Below are 22,544 nucleotides of genomic sequence, written 5' to 3' on the forward strand. Positions count from 1 at the left end.
GTTTGGTGCTTAGTGGAAAGCTTAGTCTTGTTTAGACATGTTGGGTCAAAGTATAGTTAAGTCTTTAATGACGTGAGGCAAACATTCAGGAAATTTTAACTCTCTTCTTTTTAATGGGAGCAAATTGCTTTCAGACAACAAAGCCTAGTTTCCAGTAGGAAGGAAACCAACTGAAGGTGTGGTTCCTTCTAGAAGTTTGTACCATCTTTTCCATCTTTTCCTGGTACTTCACCAGCTTCTTTGAATTGGAGTACAGGTGACCCGTGCACACCTGATCTTTGTTGATTGGAACTATTCACCAGGCTTCCCACATTCACCCACAGAAGCTCCTTAAGGCTTAGCCTGATATTGTTTCTTTTACCAAAGAAGAGATGATTGTGTTCTTTTTTTTTTTTTTTTTTTTTTTGTCTTTTTGTCTTTTTGCCTTTTCTAGGGCCGCTCCCGCGGCATATGGAGGTTCCCAGGCTAGGGGTCTAATCGGAGCTGTAGCTGCCTGCCTACGCCAGAGCCACAGCAACGCAGGATCCGAGTCGCGTCTGCAACCTACACCACAGCTCACGGCAACACCGGATCCTTAACCCACTGAGCGAGGCCAGGGATGGAACCTGCAACCTCATGGTTCCTAGTCGGATTCGTTAACCACCGTGCCACGACGGGAACTCCGATATGATTATGTTCTAACTCATCTTTTCTTCTGTATCTATATACAGAGGTTAATATTTTCACAAGCATGCTTAAAAATATTAGAAGCTTTGGAGTTGCTGTCATGGCTCAGTGGTTAACAAACCCGACTAGTATCCATGAGGATGCAGGTTTGATCCCTGGCCTCGCTCAGGGGGTTAAGGACCCAGCGCTGCTGTAGCTGTGGTGTAGGCTGGCAGCTAGAGCTCTGATTGGACCTCCAGCATGGGAACCTCCATATGCTGCAGGTGTGGCCCTAAAAAAAAAAAGACCAACCCCCCCCAAAGACATTAGAAGCTTTCCAGTGGTCATCCCTGAGGCTCTCTTTGCCTTTTCTAGTTTGGAGATCCATCTGCAAGTTTTTCTAGTCCAAGAAAATGGGAATCTCACAGCTCTACACGTACTCATTCTGTCTTCTCTTCTCCCTTTGTTCAACTAGAAAAAGTTTTTTTCTCCAACAGTACTCTTGTTGAAGTACCATGGAGCTTGATGCTAAATGCCATAGTGATTTTGTTTTGCTTTGTTTTTTTCAAAATCACATGTGTAAAAGTCAAAAGAAATATTTGTATTTGAATAGAGTGAATGCAACAGGTAATTCTTCCAAAGTAGCCCCCAGTTGAATTTTCACTTCTCCATTCTCATTTTAGAAGACATAGTAACAGTGGCTCAGCCCATACTTTCTTTGGTTGCCTTGTTGGCAGTCATACCAGATGGACGTCTTTTAATTGAGTAGCTGCATTCTTGAATGCGTGACTGATATTGTTCCAAGTTGACCTACTCACATGCACTAGAAGAACATGTGATTTATAACAACCTCAGTTTATTATTTCAAAGATCATACTGTACTGCAGAAAATTCTTTACTTAAATTTTCATATATTTGGTTTTTTTTAATATCAAAGCTTATATCAATCAGAAGTCAACTCTCTGAGTGTATTACCAATGTGATGGAGGTTACTTTCTTAAAATTTGCTTTTCCTTTGAATTTTTTTTACTGTCATTAAGAAGATGAGGTTGGTCAGTAGAGAATGAGCTCATCCTTGCCATTCTGTTTAGTTTGAAACTCTTTGATTTTTAAAAAGTGGCTGGATGGAAGCAGTAGAACTACATTCAACTTGGCTCACCCTGGCCTCTGTTAGCATGGGCTTCGGTGGGTTTTATTCTCTTTTATTGTTCTTTCTTGTTTGTCATTAACACTGTTTCTTTGGACAGTTTTTCTTTTCCCCCTAAACTACTTATTATATAAGAATGCAGCAGCTACAGATTGGTCTACATTTTAATACATCTTTATAAATGATTTCCTTTAGCTGATCTGGTCTGTTAGTTAAATATATATTTAAGACATTAAAAAAAAAAACAACAGAAGTTCCGTATTATGCTTTTCTTAGAATGGATTCTAATTTCTGCAAAATTTGTATTTAAATATTTTCAGGGGAGTTTACACGGGGAGTTTACATCATCCACTTACCCCCAAATCATGATGTCAAGTATAAAACAGTTTGAAATGTTAAAACAGTGATGGAAAAATCTTATGTGGTAATTCTGTATTTGCCAATAAGTTACTTTGTATAAGGCAATGTTAAATAGTCTCATCTCGCTCCTAATTGTGGTATGTGCACAACTATACATCCAGTTTTTCTTTCAAGAAAGCCACATCCTAGGAACCCAGAAAGCGATGCTGAGTTGGTCATTCTCTGTTCCTCTTTTGTATCATTTATAAAGCAGGCAAAACCATTTCTGGCATCCAGTTTTTGAAAACCAAAAAATCCTTTCACCACCGAAGCCCAAACTTTCTAAATCAAATTTGGACCAAAGAGCAAATACTTCTGCCGTTTACAAACCTTTGAAATGAGGGTTTCTCGTAGAATTTTCCAGACAGCCTTCAACAAAGCCATGTCAACACGTGTCTCTACAGCACAATAAATGATACAGTGCTCCCCCATGTATGAGCAGTATTTGCCTCGGGAGGAAAGGCCCTTAGCCTTGAAGCAAGCCGGTTTGTTGGTGCAGGGTGACAGGTGTGCCCCAGAGAGGGCTCTGGGAGAGGCGGGGTGTGGGGTGCTTGTTGGAGGATGCAGGGAGCTGGCCCTTTGCACTTTGCTCACAAGGTTCATTCTTTGCCAGCTCTGGTTTGTGATTTATGGGAGCAGCAGCCCATGGGCCATACATCATCTTCCTGGTCGGCTTTGTTGACACCTTGTCACATTTTTGTGGGCTTGAGGAATTCATTGTTCTTGTTTGAACTGATAAGAACCCAAAAAAAAAAAAAAAAAAAAGGCAAAAGGAAAAAAATACGTTTTCTCAACTGAGACCTTGGGAAAGGCTGAGGGGGTGGAATGTTGTCATGGAGCCACCCCCGGGCTGCACTTTCCCAAGCAGGGCAACACACGGCCACAGGCTCCTGTCCCAGGGAAGCCTCTCCCTTAGGCGTGCAGCTCCATTTGCCCCTCGTCTTCTGGTTGTGAGGTGTTTCTTTTCACTGGGATGGGACTGGAGAGGGGCTTTGGGAGGGGTAAAGAAGGAGGGAGTTTTCCTTCAAGACCTGGGAGTTAGCTTGACTGAGAGGAGCTGCCAATGGAAGGTAAAATGACCCTGGGCACTGGGGGAATGTAAAACACGCAGTGACTTTTGATGTGAGCCGGTCTCTTCCAAGTTCATCCTTTGTAGAGGGCGCTTTGCAGGCAAGCTGCCATGCCGACCTCTCCCCTTTGATGGTAGCGCCCGTGCCTCACTCAGGATTTTGGCAGCCTGTGCACACAGACTGGCATCCCAGCCCAGCCCTTGAAGACAGCAAAACGTTTCAGAATAGAAACTCATGGGGCCACAGATGGATTCATAGTATTACCTCCTGCCTGTGCAGAGCAAACGAGTGCTCTGCCTATGGTTTTCAGTTTTTTTACCGTCTTTTCAGAGTAACATCTCTGACATCTCTGCTTCCAAAAAATGTAACGGGTTAAACTTTTTTCCATCCCAGTAAAGTAACAGGTCAGATCATCTGGACCAGCTAGCGGGATCGTTAATGCTCCTACTTCCTTTGTGAAAGTAGGTGTTTTCTTTGCGAGCAGCTTAGGGCAAACATAGTCCATTCACTCATATCCTCTGACATCAGCTTCTGCTGATTGGAAGGAGAAGAACCCATTCGCACCCCAGCGAAGGGCTGGGTGTCCAGGGAGTTTTGCATTTTTGCGTTAGACTGTTAACAAGTTCACGTGTCATGTCATAAATCACTTCACCTGGAAGCATCATTCACACATCCCCACTAGGAACCTCATTTTGAACTGGAGCCACAGCTTCTTAAAATGGCTCTCAGCAACCACGTTTCCTGTAGAATGCATATGTACAAACTCCTCCTGGCCCTTGATTTACCAAGCAGTTAATGTCTCGCCTAGAGAATGGGATTCGAGAGTTGACCTTGTGATAATGCTGAAGGCAAATCAAAGCGACCTCATAAATGTACGATAGTAGAGTAATCACACGTTTAAAGTAAGAGACTAGTTTGGGAGAACATATGCTTTTTCTTTTGTGTCCTCTGTCTCGCTCTAAAGTGCTATTTTGACGAACACTTAATTGTCTAAATACAGGCAATGCTGTCAGCCTCGGCCTCAAACCTCTAACACACATCCAGCTTTGAAAATCTACAAGCCCAGTTTCCCCAGTTTCTCGCAACTGCCAGTTCTGCCTTTGCCTTTTTCTTAACTTGGAAGCGACCTTGGTTTCCAGAATTAAGTTTATTGACAGTGTTTCACTGCTCTCTGCTGGAGAAGCCCAAAGCTTAGGTCAGACTTCTAGGGCTCCAATCACTTGCAAGGAATGCAGGTGAGATGCTTAGCTGATAAACTCCCAGCCTCTGAAATTGAACTCAACCCCAGATTTATTCATGCTTGTCATAGGTCGCCGTCGAAGCACCATAGCGTGCAGACTAGGGACGGGTTTCTCCGAGAGGAGGATGGGTAATATGAAAATGGACCACTGCCCACATTCCAATTTCTTACTTCCAGTATTGTCCTCTATAAAGATATCCCACGTACTGAGACACAGAAACTGCACTATTCTCAAGCCAACTCCTATCCTTCCGTTTTGACGCATAGAGAGATCCCTTATTCTGTTACATCCGAGACGATTATCCCCCAGCCCCCAAAGGAAAGAAAATAAAGCTCTTTTGGCCAAACTATATATGTCTTCTAAATACCTTCTTTAATATGTGCATGACAGGAGAAAAGGGATCAAGAGGGTTTATCCAAAAAGTTGAGCAGGTGTTAGGACGTTTCTTTCTAAAACTTTTCTAGGCAGGAATAAATATTAATTTCCATCTTCGTTTGCATGAACACAAAACCTTACCTTGATTTAGATGTTGTATTTCTCAAACGTGAAACCAAAATACAGGTTAAAAAAACAAAGCCAGCGGACGCTTTAGGTGAATATTGTTTTTCCTGTACATATCAAATATGCATCTACACATCAGTTTATGCACATGTGCATGGGCGGTTATGCATATATTGTATGTGTGTGTGTATATATATATATATATATACGTATGTATATATATATACATACGTATATATATATACACACACTTTTTTTTGAAGAGACCAGGAAAGAAGATATAAGACATCTCCAGAATGTTTTATGTTCTCTTCAGTCTGGCATCTTTTAACTTAAAAACAACTTGATGAATAGAAATCATAAAAAGCCAGCCTCACAACAGCATTAAAGTGCTATTCTGTTCTACAGCATTCCAAGTGAATTATTGCTGTGCTGTCAAAGAAAACAAAAACATTTGGGAAGGACTGTTTATTTTACAGTGGTTGACCAAAAGTATGCAAGTGGTTATAAAAAAATGTAGACAGCTAACGATGGGAGGTGCCCCTTGCACATTCTGAAATCCATTCACAAACCTTTGACACTAACTCCCGATCATGAGAGATGATATTAGCGGCAACACACATTTTCCATGGGGAAAATCCTAGCACTTTCAGAAGCATTGCCCTTCAAAGCAAATAAATAAAACCTCTATCCTCCATCCTGCATCACTGGTCTCTGCTCACTCACAGAGCCTGAGAGGATGATTTTTTTTTTCCAAAGAGAGCAAGGACATTTGTGCAAAAATGTCTCAAAGGTTATGACCAGTGCAATCCTTTTTGCGCTATGCGGCATGCATCACCCTTTGTATTCAAAGATTAAAATAAAAACTGTTCTTGACAATGTTAATAGATTCTTTCATTAAACATATACTTCATTTTAGAACTAGCTGAGAAATTAGAACTCTTTAACATAGTCTCTTCGTATTAAAGATAATAAAATGTGTATTCAGAGAAGATGAATGACTTGCTTTAAAGTTGCATAGTGAGGCAACATGGAGGGAGGTGAGTTAGAAATAGAAGGTCACTGTTTGTGTGACAGTATGTTTTGCCTGAGAGTCAGACTGTGTAGCATCAAGACCTCCTTGGTATCTCCTGGTAAATGCTTCTTTTAATGTTTGAGGATTTCTCCTTAGGGACAAGATCCTTAGTCCAGGGGTCTAGGTCCCAGGGTTTACCTTTCTTTTAGTTTTTAAAAAATTTAATTCATACGATGAGCTCCATTTAACCTTCTGGTAGATCGTCAGATACATCTTTGAGAAATAGGAATGATCATAACTTCTCATTATCGTTGTCATGGGGTGAAAGATAGGAGAAGCTCCTGAATCGCTCCTAGCATGATTCTTTTACATAAAGCCCCTCCATAGATACGGATTGAAAGAATTCCTTCCTGTCCAGGCCAGTGCAGCTTGTTTTCCAGGAGGTGAGTAGATGGTAGGAAGACACCCCCCGATAAGTGTACCCTTGTGGTCAACTGACAGCTCACCACATTCACATGTACTAGATGCTTTGAGCATCATGCTCTCATAAAGCTTGGCTCCCAGCTGGAGAGAGAGAGAGAGAGAAAGAGAGAGAGAGAGAGAAAGGAGGCAGAAGCAGAATGACTTGCATCTCTGTCCCTACCTCAGCAGCTCCTTCTTGTCTCTGAGGGTCTCCAGAGTCAGAGAGTTTGGTGTGGTGCTGGCCCAAGAGACGATTGTCCTTTTCACAGCTCAGCTGTGTGTGTCTCCTTAACGAAACAGCATCAGGTTTTGTTCAGATGTTGCATCTGACTTCGCTCTGTGCTATCCTTGGGTTAATCACGCGCTTGCTGGCCAGGATATGTAAATAAAACTTGGCTAAAAAAAAAAAAAAAAAAAAAAAAAAGGAAAGAGAAGAAAAGAAACCGCTTAAAGGATTATGAAACAATCTTGCTTAATAGTAGCAAAACAAAACAAAACACCACTCCAACAGATCCTCCTGTGTGCTACTAAGTAATGGAAAGATCCAGTTATGACTGGAACTGTCCTGGCCTCAGTGTTGTCCTAGACCCAGAGAGAGAGAGAGAGAGAGAGAGAGAGAGGGAGAGTGACAGGGAGAAACTGTGCTGCAGTAGAGAGCCTGACCCTCGCTCTCCCTGCGGAGCGTCTAGCGCTGCAGTGTCTAGCGCACTTCCCTGCAGGCAGTTGCTAACTGTGCTGGTGGTGAAGGAAGCCTGCTGCTCCAGGGAGCCCGCCTTTCCCGCAAGTCCAAGTGCCGGGCGGGTTGAGTCACTGCTGCTTATGCAGCCTGGACCTGCACACCTTTCCCCCTCTGCTCAGGGGTGGCCTGAGCCCTGGGGAGGCCCCTCAGGAGGTTGCAGGCTGCAGAATAAGAGATTCCGATTTGGGGCGGGGGTGGAGGGAGGGCTCCCGTGTGGCTCTGCAGCTGAACGTCTCTTGTCCCCGGCCAGGGCCAGTCCGTGGCCAGCGTGGGACTGTGGAGCGTCACCTCCCGGTTGTCTATCAGCAAAGCTGTCTGCTCTGACCGAAGGGAAATGAGCGTGGAAACCCCTGGTGCCTGTGCGTGCCAAAAGCAACCTTAGTCAATGAAAGAGCTCTGCAGATGGTGGGGTCCTGTGTGCCGACCTTTCTGCTGCTTGTAGGAGAATCATGCACTGCTATTTCTGTGGCTTCTGCCAGTTGGCCTCTGCCCACCTTTTTCTGTTCATACTGAAGCGGCCAGGAACTGAGCGAAAGAGGAAGCCTCCTCGGCTGTGCTCCGGGCTGCGGTGCCAGGAGTGCATCTGTAGTAGGTCCAGCAGCAAAAACAAAACAGGGCAGAGCCCGGGGACGCCCGGCCAGAGCAGCTGAGCCTGGAAACAAAGAAGCCTGCCTGCAGCAGAAGCAGCAGCAGCAAGTTGTGGAATGTCAGGCTGGAGGGGAACTTCGAGAGCGACTGCATCCTCTCCAAGGTGGGGAAACTGAGGCTGAAGCGCATGTAGCCTGTCTGGACAGGGGCCAAGCTAGGTCCCCTGAGGACGGGTCCACACTGGCTGTTTGACTTTCGTAGCTCTGGGGCTGGTAAGGTAACCCTGGACAACTTGCATAAGTCTCAGTGGCCTCAGTGATCTCAGCTGTAAAATGGGGATGAGAATAATACCTCTAAGGGTGGTTGTGAGAATTAAATGAAAAGGTGTGAGCGAAAGCGCCTGGCACTGTGCCCCGCTCTTCGGAAACACTCCGTACACATTGGCTAGTCTCTTCTGAAGGACAGCTTAAGAGGTGAGCAAAGCAGGGGAGGTAGAAGTTGTTCCCACAGATCTGATCTGTTAGGGAAATGTTTTTAAATTTAAATGCTGTCCCCGAGGAGAGTTAATAAGATCAGGGTGATTCTATGATTTTATTCAGTGTCGATGTTATTGGACTGTTTAATCAAATAGCAGACTCCCCCTACCCCTTCCAGGAAGAGCCCGACTAGAATAACGAGGAAGCAGTCATGTGAGCTAGAACTGCTGCCCAGCAGACTTCCTGAATCCATGATTATCCCCCTTGGGAGATCGAATTCTGAACCTTCCCGACTGAGAGCTCAGAATGTGCAACTTCAACGTCATATTCTGAACAATCAGATATTCGCTTCCTAAAAGCTGAAGGATTGTTCCAGGGGTGAACGAAGAGAGACAGTGATCAATAATAACTATCTTTGCAGAAAAGACTAATAAGAGATGATTTTGCCCCACGAGGCCCAAGGATGCGGAAGGAATCAGGAACCAGTTTCACGTCCAATTCTGACACTAACTGGTCGTAAGTCTCTAACAACCGCAGTGCCCATTTATTGAGCTCTCATGGGGTATCAGGTATTATGCAAAGCATGCTATATTTGGTATCTCACTTAATTTCCACAACAACCCCATGGAATCGTTCCCTCTTTCTCGATGAGGGAAGTGAAGCTCAAGGAAGTTAAATAACATGTCGAAGATCCCTCAGCTCGTAAAGGCTCCTGAGCTCTTAGCCACTGTGGCCTGTCCTGCTTTCCCCTTAACAGTGACCTTAATTCTCACCGGAATCCTGATGGGTCACTGTTTGTGCCCCTGCAAATTAAGGGTTGCACTATATTCTTGCCAAGGCGACGTCTTTCAAAATTCTAAATGTTTCCAGAAGGAGGCACACTTTAAAATAAGGACACTTGCTTTCCAAAGAAATTCTACCCTATTAAAAGGCAAAAAGCAGTTGCTTTTTAAGTTTTTTGGTATGTATGTATCATTCAAATTAGAGGATTCGGGGAGGGATTAAAAACTGAGAAAAATAATTTTATGTGCTATTTTGTATATGCGAAAGCCTGGTGGTCCTCCGGAAAAATTCACATTTTTACCACGTGATGCCTGCGGAGTTGATAATGACGGGACAGTATTAATGCACAGGTGTATCTCCTTTTGCTGTCAGAGGCAAACTTTATTTGTGCTGGCTTTTATTCTATTTCTAAAAAAGAGGGTGTATTTATGCATATAATCGATATCCTCAAGGTAGGCCATCAGGGGAGCTCAGCATTGTTATTTTACTAAGTGAAATTTCACTATCGAAAGTTTTTAAGTTTTTATGTTCTCCGGGAGTTGTGCTTCTAAGTTCTCGATATTTAGCTGGATCTTTGACATCTGGTTAGGTAACCTCATCTAGATGAGTACGTGTTAAGTATGACTACCTGCGTGACCTTGGACAAATTGCTTACACTCTCGGAGCCTTCGTTGCCTCAGTCACAAAACGGGAAAAAGCAGGGCCTCAGCCCATTATGGCAGTGGGTTGTTGGGAGCGTTAAATGAGTTCCTTTCACAGAGTGCTTCGAGTTGTGCCTGGCACACAGTGCTATATATGTGTTAACTAATTGTTAGTGACTAATGATTTCCAAACTGAGATAATTGAAATAACTGCTAATAGTTATATCCCTTGTTTTAAATCGTAAGAAGCCTTCCGACTTAATTCGATTTTCATTGACATCCCACATTACAAGGTGTGCTCTTCTCATTTCTCCTTGATGTCTATGAATGACATTTACATAGAAGACATTTCCAGAGTCTTTTACTTCATCCTCCCTTTAGGAAGTGGTGACTTACAGGTTATTTTTTTCCTTAGACTTTTATCTAGAGCAGCTTTTAAGTCATGACGTGCAAGGCGTCAAATTACACTCACGGTGTGGATTTATTCGGAACTGCCGATGATTTTAGGTAAATCTTGCCTTCAATATTTTGCTTGGTGTCCAAGCTTCACAGAAGCATGTTTTTCGCCCCGGTCACGGTAAAGAGTGGGGTTTGTTTGTTTTTTTGAATGACATCACGAGATACATATTTCTCAGATACAAAAGTTTGTTATTATGTTCTTTTGGCCAGAAAAGACTCCTCTTCCTGGGAAATGTAGCCACAGAATGCTGGGTTTGAGTTTTATTAATATCCTTGTAGATTGAAAACAAAATGTTTTCCCTCCCCGTTTTTGTTCTTTTCCATTTGGCAAACCCGGTGATTTGCCACATGAGCCAATGTGTGTCTCATTTGCTTATTTTCTTGTGCACTAGCAGCCCTGGTGATGTCATCTGGAATGTGTACAATCCCTGGGAATAAATAACATGCTGGGAAACCGTTTGCTTTGAGGCAGCAGGAGCATTCATGTACCTCCTAGTACCCTCTGCAGATCTCAGCCCAATTTCCTGGTTCAAAAATAATGCCAAGGCAGACCCGTATTTCTTGGTTCAAATAATAAGCATCACAACAGTGATATGAAAAGATTTTTATAACTAATGGCTATAGTTTGAGAGCCACATTTCCAAAATTATCTTAAAATTTGATCTGATGATATCAAATGTCTATGCCCTGAAAGTATCTTTAAAAAAACAACAGAGGAGTTCCTTTCATGGCTCAGGGGGTCAACGAACCCAACTAGCATCTATGAGGATGCGGGTTCGGTCCCTGGCCTCGCTCAGTGGGTTAAAGATCCGATGTTGCTGTGAGCTGTGGTGTAGGTTGCAGACTCGGTTTGGATCCCATGTTGCCGTGGCTGTGGTGTAGGCTGGTGCCCACAGCTCCGATTCGACCCCTAGCCTGGGAACCTCCATATGCTGCGGGTGCGGCCCTAAAAAGACAAAAACAACAACAGCAACAACAAAATTACAAGGGTCAAAGAGCAGACTACTTAAACTTGGTTTACATAAATATCTTTGTTGCCATACTGTTGTCATTCTTAAAAAGTATTAATTGACTAAAAAAAGTGCTGTTTTCAGAGTTACAGTGCTAAGTGGAATTTAAACTGGACCGTTTTCAAACTGTCCTCAAACTGACAGTTCACTTAAGGCTGAAGAGTCCCTGAAACAACAAGGTCCTACTGTATAGCACAGAGAACTGTACTAAGATAAACCATAATGGAAAAGAGTGTTTTTTTTTCTTTTTACAGTTGAGCAGAGTATTCTTTTTTTTTTTGAAAAGAGCATTTTAAAATAGTGTATATGTGGATAACTGAATCACTTTGCTGTGCAGCAGAAATTAACACAACATTGTGAATCAGCTGTACCTAGATTAAAAAAAAAACCAACCAGGTATCATCTTTCCCTACAGAAAAGCTGAAAATAAAAAAATAAAAACAGAACGCAAATTGCAGGGGGAAAAAAAAGATTCTCTAGGATCCTTGGTCCCCGTTTCCTCCTCCTGATGAGGAGCTTCTTTTGACTCATCATTCTTGCATAAAATTACTGAGAAGTGCATTGGCTCAAAGACAGTACAGAGGTGTTTGCAGAAGAGGCAGACATCCAACCAGGGCATACCACTGACTTCAAGAGAAATTTCCAGACAAAGCTCTCAATTTGCCGACCAAGAGCCAACTGGCAGCAGTCACTTTCACTCCCTGCCTTATCTCGAACACACTCTTGCTTTTTGAAGGCACAGTCCATTGAATTCCTCATTTCCTGTTTTATTCATTGCCTTCCTCCTGCGCCCCTTAACAAGTAAGCAAGACTTGAGCTATCGGTTAGGTTATGAAATTCTTGTGATTTTTAATGACTTTGAGCTCATTTAGAAAGTAATGCGTGTTCCTCACGGCCTTGAATTACAGAAGGCCAATTACCTCACTCTATTTATTTGGCAATTTAAGTGATGCCTTTTCTATAAAGAGCTCATTACACAAATGGCCCCCTGTGCAATCAGTGTTATTTTAGTGGGGAGTTTCAAAGACGGAAGTTTGATAACTTGTTCTAAGGCCAGTTCCATGAAGGCAGTGAAAATCTTGACTATTCTTTTCAAGTTAGCATTCCAGGCAATCAACATATGGAAAAATATTGAGGAAAATATTTTATGCTTCTAGTCTGTGAAATTGTAAAGTTAAAGAACCATAATCAGATCTTAACTTATATCATTAAATTAAACAGTAAAGATCTTTGGAGTTTGATCACTGGGACTTCTTTAATATTTCAATTCAGTATTGCCTAATGTCGATAAGCTTTAAAAAAAACTTTTTTTTGAATTTATTGTTCCAATTGTGCCTTCCTTGCATTTAATCCCAAGGAATTATGTGATCATCCATTATATTTCAGAGTTTGCTCTTGATCTCTCCTGCTTACACAGACACACACACACACAAACACAGACACACACACACACACACACAGACATACACACACACACATCCCTACCCTGGCAAAGACTACAAGAAATTGCCTTTGTTTTTTCGGAGGTTATTGATGCCCTTTTCCTTAGCAGTTAAGGGCCATAGGATGTGGTTTGTGAGTTAGGAAAGCACAGATATTTTCGTAAAAAGAAACCCTTGAATAAAAGTTTGTTTACATCTGTGAGTTCCCACTGTGGCGCAGCAGAAACACGTCCAGCTAGTATCCATGAAGATGCGGGTTTTTGATCCCCAGCCTCACTCAGTGGGTTAAGGATCTGGTGTTACCTTGAGCGGTGGTGTAGGTTGCAGAAATGGCTTGGATCCAGTGTAGCTGTGGCTGTGGCGTAGGTTGGCAGCTGTAGTTCTGATTCGACTCTTAGCCTGGGAACCTCCATATGCCGCGGGTGCAGCCCTAAAAAGCAAAAAACAAAAACATAAAACCTTTGTTTACATCTTTCACCTATTGATTCCTTTACCAATCTGTATAGACTGCCTCAGTGCACTAGGCATTTTGATCAGATTATCTCACACAGCCCTTCCAACAAATATGACTCAGTGAGTGACCCAGGCACCATTATAACCCTTTAGAGATTCACCCTGCCCAGCTTATCTGACTTCAGAGCCATGCTCTTTCTTTTTACCAGCTGCCCTCCCCGTGCATCCTAGCTAAGAGGATCACACACTTGGTATTTTATTATACTTCTGAATGCTACTCTCATCCTACTCCCATCTATACCAGAATACCCAAAGTATTAAACACTCCTTAAAAGAAATATTAAGCATGTCCATTTTAATCTCCGAAACTTTTAAAAAATATATATTCTTATTATAATAACGCCAGTATCTCAGGTCGATATTTAGGCTTCTTTAATTTGGATTTGATAAGACCTGTAATTAATACAGTATCATCATTGGTTTTTTCCCCCTGACGTTCCAAGAATAACAGCTTTTTTTTCTGCAAATCAGACAACCTTCACTGTACCATGAGCCGCCAGTGTTATTTGGCATATGTTCCGTCTCTCTACGAACAAACTCATCTCAGATGCACTGGAGATGTCCAGACAGCCTGTTCTAGTAAATACAAGTAAACAATTATCTCTACACACAGACAGATACAGGTGAATAGGGAGTTTGCATTCCAAGAATGCTACCTGATGGAGTTCCCGTCGTGGCGCAGTGGTTAACAAATCCAACTAGGAACCATGAGGTTTCGGGTTCGGTCCCTGCCCTTGCTCAGTGGGTTAATGATCCGGCGTTGCCGTGAGCTGTGGTGTAGGTTGCAGATGAGGCTCGGATCCCGAGTTGCTGTGGCTCTGGTGTAGGCCAGTGGCTACAGCTCCAATTGGACATCTAGCCTGGGAACCTCCATATGCTGCAGGAGCGGCCCAAGAAATAGCAAAAAAAAAAAAAAAAAAAAAAAGACTCGCACACACGCACACACAAAAGAATGCTACCTGAAAACCCAGTGCACGAGGCCCAGTACACGAGGTGTTGGATAGAATAGTCTAGCTTTGCAGAATGGTGAATGGATCAGAGTATGATTTTAAAGCGATAAGTGGATCATTGTTAACAAATCTTAGTTTGAAAGTGATTGAGGTCATGGGAAAATCCCTGTCAAGGTCGTTGTAAGGATAACCTCTTTGGTTCAATGAGATGGTACTGTTATCTTCCCCTTTTTACTAATGAAGGAATTAAGGCACGGATTGGTCAAGGAATCAGCTGGAGAATTCACTAGCTAATAAATAAGTGACAGAGAACAGGTTGGCTTCAGAGCCATCCTATTTGATTACCTCTTTCTTTGTAGCTCCAACTTATATGGCATAGAGCCCTGAAAAAATTCTTCTGTCTTCTCCACTAAGGAAAATCTAGGCTCTCTTCCCACCAGTTCTTACCCACTTTTATTTCTTCTCTAACTACTACAGAAGTAGATCCATTTAACAACCTCCCACCAACACACAGAGTAGTTCAGTAGCAAAAAATCTTATACATTCCTCTGGGCTAATTTTGCCAGCAAAAACACTAAGCAAGGTGAGAGTTGCCCAGATCTTGAAAATCTTTATACTGAAAAGTTAGCAGTTACCCAGTACAGGCCACTGTTTAAGGATGGCCCTTAAAACATTGTATTATCCTGCTCTATTCAACTCCAGTAGGTCAGAGAGCATGTTTTACTTCTCTTTGCAGGTCCAGGCCCTAGTGCAGGGCCTGAGACATAGTAGCACAATTAAATAAATGATGGACTGATTTGATTTTGAGTCCTTTCAAAATCCTACTTAACCTTTCATTAACAAATCCTTTGGGTTTGATCAAAGAAGAGTGAGATCATCACCTAGTATTATTCTAAATATTATATTTCTTAAGACAAAAAAATTGATAGCTATATCACACTACCTACGCAGGCTCGCACATGGGCTATGAAAATCCAGGAAATGCACATCCCTCCCCACACCCTCACCGGGCTTTCAGGTAGACCAGAACGCCATGAAGAGCTGTCCTTGGATTAGGATGAGGTTGACAGGACCTCTTTACTGCTTCTTCTGTAGACTCTGGCATGTGAATAGGGACTTTTCACTCCTTCCTTTACCTCCTCTTCCACATCTTCCTCTTCCCATCCTTTGGGACAATTTGTCTTTTTTTTTTTTTTTTAAGGCCACAGGTGCGGCATATGGAAGTTCCCAGGCTAGGGGTCAAATCACAGCCACAGCTGCCGGCCTACACCACAGCCACAGCAACATCAGATCCAAGCCTCGTCTGTGATCTGCACCACAGCTCACAGCAATGCCAGATCCTTAACCCACTAAGCAGGGGCCAGGGATCCAACCTGCATCCTCATGGATACTAGTTGGGTTCATTTCCACTGAGCCACAGTGGGAACTCCCCAATTTGTCTTTTTAATGTGAAGCATAGAAACTTCCTCCAGGCCTTGGATTCCAAACCCCTATACCTAACAGTCCGTTTAGACGATGGAACTAAACAAGCATTGTAACTCCAGGGAGCTTCCTGGTTTCACCATCCCTTTTTTGCCTCTTAGGGGCCAGACAATGCTAGGTTCATGGGAGACCTAGCCAGAAAACTGGCACGTCAATTAATCTGTAGTTAACCACAGCAGTAAATGAAGACAAAGGAAATGCAGATGTACGTCGGGGAGAAACTTTGAGTGGTTCCATCAGTAGTGACTCATGGTGTTGAGCTACAGGAATATTTTCCTCCACACAGTCTCCCCGTGCCCTCTGTGACCCTGGAGCAGAATGTGAGGATGACTGTCAGGCTTGGGGTGGGTTCTGTGGTCATGGCTGTGAAGATTGGCCCCATGGATGCTAATCCAGCTGACACATATTTTAAGAAACATGTATTGCGGAAAGTGGCACGATGTTCGTTTACGGCATGGTGGTAATTAAGAGAGTGAATTGCATATTAAAAAGCCTAAGATAGCAGAAGAGCAGTTTCTGGCTTCTCCACGTTTGGGCTGCAGAATCAGAGGAGGCAGGGGAGACGGAGGGAAGAGACAGCGCTACGAGCTGGAGTTCTGGCCTGAGCTCTGCCTCCCTTGGCCCTGTAATGCAGGAAGCCCCTTCTCTAATCCCTGTGGGTCTCCCGTTCCCCGCCCACCATCTGGGTGATTACGTCTCAGGAGTATTCCTTGAGAGCGTGTCTCATCTTTTCTCTCCCGCTTCGCTTCGTTGCTTCGTCCCTCTGACTTTTGTCCCCTCCCACCCACTCAGTCCATTCAGCAGTTCCGATTTCTACAAGAACGTGCCTCCTTGTGTCCTGGTTGCTGAATGTGGAGTGGCGTGCCCTGCCTCTCCACCGGCGCTTGCACTGATGGTCTTGGCTGGGCAGCAGAGGCTGCTGGCAGGAGCCTGAGAGGGAACGCACCGTGGTAGCAGCATGAAAGAATTTGGCAAGGAGGTGCTTGCCACATGATTGTGATTCATACTGTACTCTCAAAGTGTGGCAAGAGGGCTAGGAAAGGCTTTTAATGCCAGCACACAAAGAGCAAAGACACTCATTTTCAAACATCACATTCTTTTTATAGTACAGGCATGCCTCATAGGGAAAATATTGAACTTGGCCTGCCAGCACCACGAGAGTCGTCCCAACTGTGATTTTATTGCTTGAGTCACTCCCTGAATCAGATACTGGCTGCACGGAGGAAGTTTTCTATTAGGGATGCTTTGAAATGGTGTTTTTAATTAATTAACACCGACGCTGGGCTGGGTTTTCATTTACTTCTAGCTGATTGCTTTTTTCTTTCCTTGCCTGCACCTTTTTTGGACGTTTCCTCAAGGTCTCCGCTGGATCATTTCTGAGTGTCTTGGTGAAAGAGTCATCTGTGTCGGCTGAACAATGCAAGGGAACTCTTCAAAGTAGAGTTCCCCATCTCTGAATGAATCTGATACATGGGAACAGTGGAGTCCGGGGACCGGGGCTCTGAAAAGTCTGGCATAATGCTTTTTGATCCCTTCAGCCGTCCTCAATTCATTCATCCTGTTGTTAAAACTTAAAACTAGAGCTGGCCAGCTGTTGGGAAAAGTCCTCAATTTTATTTCAACCAAATGCTGCTGCCTCCTGGGGCTGGGAGGGGGCTGACTCCAAGCACAATTATAAATGTGTAGCTCTTGCGGGCGGCGGAAACCTACAAAATGGCCTTGATTCACAGGGCGCCTTTGGCTCAAAGGCTCTCTGCTTCCCGTGTGCCATAAATCTGTATCTGCATCAAAAAGTGTAAAGGCTGCAGTGTATAGAAGTGCCTCTTCCTCTGAGTGTGTCTGTGACAGATTTATACTGATGGCTATCCCGCTCCACAGTCACCGATCCCTATTAGAGGCATGCTCCACTAACGCAGCCCCCATTTCCTGGAGACGGGGAGACAAGGTCCTGCGTGAAGGAAGAAGGGTTGAAATTACAGCGCCACTCTCTAATCGCTGTTAGTGCAGCAGACCTCGAAGGGCCGCAGCAAGACCCTCTCTGTTCCTGCCACATCCTCCCTCTTCCCGCTGCTGTGGTTGCAGCCTGAGACCCAGGGTGTTCGGCCTTAGTTCAGGATCTGCCAGGACAGGGCACCCCAGAATCCAGCGTTGTCTGAGTACAGGCCAAACATACCTGGACAAAGAAAGAAGTCACCTCTTGTTAGCGTTTTTGATGTCTTCCATGTGAGGGCATTTTGTTCCGGAACACACAAGTGTAAGACGTGAGAGCAAAAAAAAAAAAAAAAAAGGGCGTGGTGAGCATTGAGGCCACTTAGAGGTTTTGTGTGTTTGTCTTTGTAAACGGATGCAGAACAGGAGTTGTTTTGGCAGCCGCCTCCTTGTTGGAGATGCCCATCCTTAGCGAACACTGGGGCTTCTGGAACCACACGGCTGGTTAAAACCCCCTTCTCGGCTACCTTCATGGTTTACAGCGGGCCGGACGGTCCTTGCTGACAAAGAGCTAAACCAGAGCTGTGATTCCAAGTGTTAAGCAACTAAGTGACAGACAGTTTAATTGGTCTAATTTGCAGGGGACCGGGGTCTACAGAGGAAGATAATGGAATGGTTTATTGGAATGGTTTGCGTCTTCTAAGCAAGAAAACTCCAAAGCAAGACTAATGGCTGATTTTCTGACTCCATTTAGAGTCTCGTCTGCACAGAATGGCTCTAACTTAGCTCGCATTGTGTTTGTTTTTGCTCAGAGTACCCAAATATATTCCTAGCTGAAGGAGAGGGTTTCTAAAGGGTATTTTTTCATTCACTTTCTTAAAAACAACAACAACAAAAATTGTGGTGCTATAAAGCAATGATAGAGAAGAGGAAAAAGTTACATTGCTAACAATTTTGCTGTTTTTGAATTTCCAGTTCTTAGTTTTTTCTCTTCTGTTGGCCAACCTAACGCGAGCATAGTTGTGTGCCCTGGTGTTTGTATCGTGCCCACTGCATTTTTTTTTTTAAACATACTAAAGATTCTGGTTTAAATAGAAAGTCTGATTGCAGTTTTAAAAAACTGAGTTTTAAAACTCTCCCATCTGCCAGATTTGTGAAAGAGGATCTGGTAAATGAAAATTGTGTCTGTATGTGTGTGGTTTATTTTATAGGCACTGCATATTTCCTTGATGATCTATTTTCCAAGCTCATTCTTATCTTTTAGAAGATGTTTCCAGGATTTATGCACTTGGCAAGGTTTTAGAGAACTCTACAGTGGTGGAGAGGTACACTCCATTCAGAGGGAATCCTGAATCAGGGTCGTTGAGAGTGTTCATTTGGTTCTGTGCTGAAATTTATTTCTGCTCCGGATATTTCTTTCAGAAGGATTTTTTTTCTTTTTTTCTTTTTTTTTTACGTTGGCAAAACTAAGCATTTTATTCATAAGCGCTCTCATAATAAAGCTTTTTCAGTCCAGACAGAGGAGGAAATTTGCAAAATGCATCAGGAAAGTGTGCCAATTGTTTTTCAAGCCATCGTGTATGTGGAGCAAGTATTGTATTCATTAGTGCTTGCAAACCTATTTAATGATGCAAAAGTAAAACTGACCTCTCCCCTTTGGTACACAGATGTATAAACTTTATGGGAGTACACCCTAAGGTAGAAACTTATTGGAGTAACTCTTAGAACGGACAGGGTTGGTCATAAACAGTGATGCAATACCCCCGCAATTATGTACACTCAATTATTTGGAAGGGAAGTCTGGGGAACGTGTTTTATATGGCTACATGGGCAAACAGAAGCGAATATGGACAAGCAGAATCCAAAGGTTTGGACTTGGTGTGTACACCCCAAATAGCATCCTAATACCAGCTTTATAATGCAAATCCACTGGTACCAGTAAAATGGCATTTAAAACAAATAATAAAATGAACAACATTTGCAAAGCAATAAAGACACCACCTTTGCAACCACTTTACGACAGTTTTGAAAAATGTTAGTGAATGGCTCTCTAAAGATGCAAATAAATAATATTTTATTAGATTTCAGGCCAGGAGAAAGGGGAGGAAAACCTTCCACTGGAATTACATGATTAGTTCTTTGCTCCTCCCTCAATGCAGCAAACGTTAAAATGGAACATAAAATAAGTCCATAACAAGATTTATGAGGAAAGGTATTCCACTTAGGGGCACATTGTGCAGAAAAGTCATTAAAATTGTTTGGGCCCTAGGAGGGGGGAGGGGGACCTTTTTAGAAAAATGAGAAATTCACATGTACCAAATGCCTTCCTGACGTCGACCTCAGGTGAAAGGTTTAAAATACCGCCGCGCCTAAGGTTCAGATCCGTTTTCTGGTATGTCAGCTCCTTTGCACCCAACAGTACTGAAAGATTCTATTTTCTCCAGGAAAGCATGCTAAAAAAAAAAAAAAAAAAAAAAAAAAAAAGGTGTCATTGGCCTCGCCTTCCTTCTGCAGGGCCTGGTAGATCCAGGCCGTTGAAAGGCAGCGCCAATGTAGGGTGCAGTTCTTGCCATCCTTTAGTTCGTTAGGGGTTCTTCGGTAAAATTTTGCTGTGTGCACAGACTCAAGGGGAGCAACTAATGTCCTGGGTCTTTGTGCCTTCCCGTCCCTTCTTCATCTGATTTGGTCGGCCTGGCAGAGTTTCTTGCTGGCTGGCTGTCTGCGTGTTTTGATAACAGTGACAGCTCGACCTATCTTTCTGTTTTGTTCTGGTCGGAGTTTGGTGAATACACTCGATTCACAGCCTGCAGTATTATCCGCTGTCCTGTTTCCTTGCCTGATGCTTTTATGCGCTGCTCGGTCTCCGTGGATCCTGTCAGTAAAGTTGAGGGGAGTGAATGAACGTGTGTGTTTTCTGATCGATAAAGCTTTTAACTCGGACTTGCTGGTTAACCAGGAAACTCAGCAGGACAAAGGAAGTCTAAGGAAAACGCTATTCCTGTTGAGAATTTCCAAAGTTGGGCAATCCGACCAAATGGTGGTTTGGGTGGAAGTTCTGTCGTTCATCTTTATCAGAGTAATGGTTTTTTGGGGGGGCGGGGGGGGGTTGAAAAGGAATGTTTCAAGGAGGTCTTTGAAAAACATTTTCTTCAAATGTTCATTGCATCTGAGATCCCATTTTTGTCCCTTTATTTGCTCCAGAATACCGCCAGACTGCCAACAAAGGAAGGCCTGTGCTCCCAGGAATTTTCTGCATTCCTCTCTGGAGTAGGGATTTTTCTCAGCTACAAAGGCCCTTTGGCGAATTCCCTCTAATCATTGGATTTACCCTGGGCTCTGATAGGTGCCATTCATGGACTGGGTCTGCTGTTTGATGGGGCTGAGGCATTAATGGGATCTTTTCATGATAAACAAAACTGGGTAACATTACCAGAGGGGTCACAAAGCCGCTGTTGTCGGAGGTGTACTGCTTTCTCTCTCTTTCTCCTTCTCCTTCTGTTTTTTTTCCCTCCTTCCTCTTAGTCTTTCCCTCTCCCTTTCTTTTTCCAAGCGTGCCTTTCTGTCTGTGTACAGCATGGCCATTTCTAGAAGGCAGATCTGACCTTCGAAGCTGCTTGTACGTCGATGGTCGATGGCCAACGGCAGGTCTTTGTTGGACATAAGGCGACTGTCTAAACAGATCTGAGGTAGCCCCGAAGCCTGCGGGGAGATCTGTGTCTTCCTAATCAATTAAACCTTAGAGGAGCACTGCATGAAGAATCTGATTTAAAGATCGTTCCTACCTGCTGGCGTTTGATGACTGAAAATAGCTGGGACTTGTGATGAATGAGTCTGTGGGAATCAACCCTTAATGTAAGACTCTGACTCCGCTTGGCTGTTCTGCCCGGTCGTCTCTGGCTGCCTTGTCGGGTTCACGCTTTACGGGGCAGCTTCCATCACTGTTATGGTTGTTTTCTGTTTGCTTCTAAGAAGAATGCGGTATTGGTTCCTTGAAACCGGATCCCTGCCACAGGGAAGAAGTGAAAAGTATGGTTCAGAATTGTTGTAGGTGACAGAACGCTGGTTTTGGATGCAAAGAACCTGACACCATGAGCTTGAAGGATGCACACACCTTATCAGTTTAGAAACTTCTGGGAAAAGTAACGCAGAAAAGTCTTACTTTCAATGGAAATCTTTGTGACATAACTTGGGAATAAGTAGAGTTTTAGGCATCATTTTCAACGCATTGTCTTAGTATTGTCTTTCCTGTTCTGGGGCCCAGGAAAAAGGACCAAAAAAAAAAAAAATAGCGACCAGGGAACCCACAGAGTGAAGAAATGTACAGAACAGTGTTTTAAAACTCCAAAGGGATGTTAGCATGAGGGAGGGTGAGGGAGGCGCAGTGCTTACACGTCTCCTGGAGAAATAAGCACCTGATTCTTCTGTAGAAAAGGACAGCACGGTGGTTTCCTGTTTCCACAAGTCACTGATGCTAATTCTTTATCTTAATTCTGATGTGACCTGGTTAAGTGTGGCAGTTCTATTATGAGCCTCAGTCCCTGCTAGGTAACAAACATGATACTAGGCTGCTTTCTAAGATAGAGTCATGCTGTTTAAGAAGCTCTAAAGATCTCTCTCTCAGTAAGTTTTTAATATTCAAGTGCTACAGGTCAGGTGGGGGAAAATGTTTGCCAGCCAGCACAACAGAGTAGAAAATCATTATCTGCAATAGAACAGTGTTTCTTCTTCTTCTTCTTCTTCTTTTTTTTTTTTTTTTTCCTTTTGTCTTTATAGGGCCACACCTGCAGCATATGGAGCTTCCCAGGCTAGGGGGCTAACTGGAGCTGTTGCTACCGACCTACACCACAGCCGCAGCAACACAGGATCCAGAACTCATCTGCGACCTACACCACAGCTCACGGCAATGCTGGATCCTTAACCCACCGAGTGAGGCCAGGGATCGAACCCGAAACCTTGCGGTTCCTAGTCGGATGCGTTTCCACTGGGCCACAATGGGAATTCCGTTTTCTTCACTTACTTTCAGGTTTTGTTTTTTTGACCAGTGCTGTTTGC

General features: G+C 43.5%; 1 protein-coding gene and 2 long non-coding RNA genes across 8 annotated transcripts in view; 1 reads left to right on the plus strand and 2 right to left on the minus strand.

Moving 5' to 3' along the window:
- Nucleotides 1–7,032, minus strand: part of LOC106507220 (uncharacterized) — a 356,536-nt gene extending 349,504 nt beyond the window's left edge. For 2 of the 4 annotated variants that reach the window (XR_014803548.1, XR_002344008.2), the window contains exon 1: nt 6,662–7,032. This is a non-coding gene — a long non-coding RNA (uncharacterized LOC106507220). The remainder of the gene's footprint in view (nt 1–6,661) is intronic. The other 2 variants (XR_002344007.2, XR_014803547.1) reach the window with 2 other exon arrangements.
- The window catches only part of LOC146403307 (uncharacterized), an 897,172-nt gene that overhangs the window by 848,352 nt on the left and 26,276 nt on the right, over nt 1–22,544 (minus strand). The window contains exons 5-6 of one of the 2 annotated variants that reach the window (XR_014803545.1): nt 21,275–21,495; nt 19,540–20,364 (exon numbers count right to left, since the gene is read on the minus strand). The exons of the other annotated variant lie outside the window; for it this stretch is intronic. This is a non-coding gene — a long non-coding RNA (uncharacterized LOC146403307). Of the gene's footprint in view, nt 1–19,539; nt 20,365–21,274; nt 21,496–22,544 lie in introns of those variants that run through there. 2 annotated transcript variants of the gene reach the window in all.
- The window catches only part of HMGA2 (high mobility group AT-hook 2), a 144,715-nt gene that overhangs the window by 54,389 nt on the left and 67,782 nt on the right, over nt 1–22,544 (plus strand). The gene's annotated exons all lie outside the window — the stretch shown is intronic.

The sequence above is a fragment of the Sus scrofa genome, chromosome 5 (assembly GCF_054392235.1).
Source record: "Sus scrofa isolate SSC_HxYL_T2T_F1_AM1 chromosome 5, Sscrofa_HxYL_maternal_Yorkshire_Landrace_v2.0, whole genome shotgun sequence".
Taxonomy (NCBI): Eukaryota; Metazoa; Chordata; class Mammalia; order Artiodactyla; family Suidae; genus Sus; species Sus scrofa.